The sequence below is a fragment of the Seriola lalandi genome, unplaced genomic scaffold, assembly GCF_002814215.2.
Source record: "Seriola lalandi dorsalis isolate HSWRI2012SDOR001 ecotype SW California unplaced genomic scaffold, Sedor1 jcf7180002051906, whole genome shotgun sequence".
NCBI lineage: Eukaryota > Metazoa > Chordata > Actinopteri > Carangiformes > Carangidae > Seriola > Seriola lalandi.
The window spans coordinates 21,866-22,742 of record NW_019522459.1 but is presented as its reverse complement, the minus strand read 5'-3'; positions in this window follow the sequence as shown (position 1 = coordinate 22,742).

Sequence of the window (877 nt, the reverse complement as noted above, 5' to 3'; positions counted from 1 at the left end):
GAACTGACTCCACCTCTCTGTGTCATTTCATCACCACTGGCCTGTGTTCGCGTTTTCCACTCGTGTATTAATAATATAGTTCATTTCATTTACTGGTAAACAGTTCTCTGCTGTTCCTCCATCACTGACACATGACGCTCCGCGTCTCATTCTAGAGAATTATTAAGAACATGCTGCAGCATGAAACGTTTCTGTCCCACAGCCCTGAAGGCATCATGTCTCTAGTTTCTCTCTGTCTGTTAACGTTGATGAACGCTCGCCGTCTCTCGTCCTCCGTCTTCTTTGAAGCGAGTTGAAGGCGAAGCTTAAAGGTGCAGTCCGCTGTTTCCCTCCAGTAGGAATCAGCAGAGACAGAGTGTTGCACAACAGCAGGAAAAGTCCCGAGCAGCTGCCGGTCACCTGAACTCATCGTTCATCAGGTTTCAGCGGCGCTCAGCGCGGCGCAGGCGGGTCGTTCTCTCCGGCCTGGACGCCGGTCGGAGCGAGGAGGGGATTCAAATTCATCTGCTGAAGAATTAAAAACCCTCTCGACTCCTCCAGAGTCCAGGACAGAGTGAAGATACTTTCTTTTGTTTTGCTTTTCCAGAAGGTGAGAGGCTGAATCCTGTCGTCCTGCAGTTCAAGGTGACGAACACCAGGTGGCGACGTTTCCTCACAGTCAGCCGGAGCTGCTGCCCTGCTGCCCAGAGGACGCTGAAACACACCAGACACATGAACATGAAGGGACACGGAGGAACACTGACCTGCTGCCGCCACGACCGACCTCCACTACACAGAACAAATCATTTCTAACATGAATCTCAGAGGAAGTGGCTGCTGTGTGTGTGTGTGTGTGTGTGTCTGTGTGTGTGTGTGTGTGTGTCTGTGTGTGTGTGTG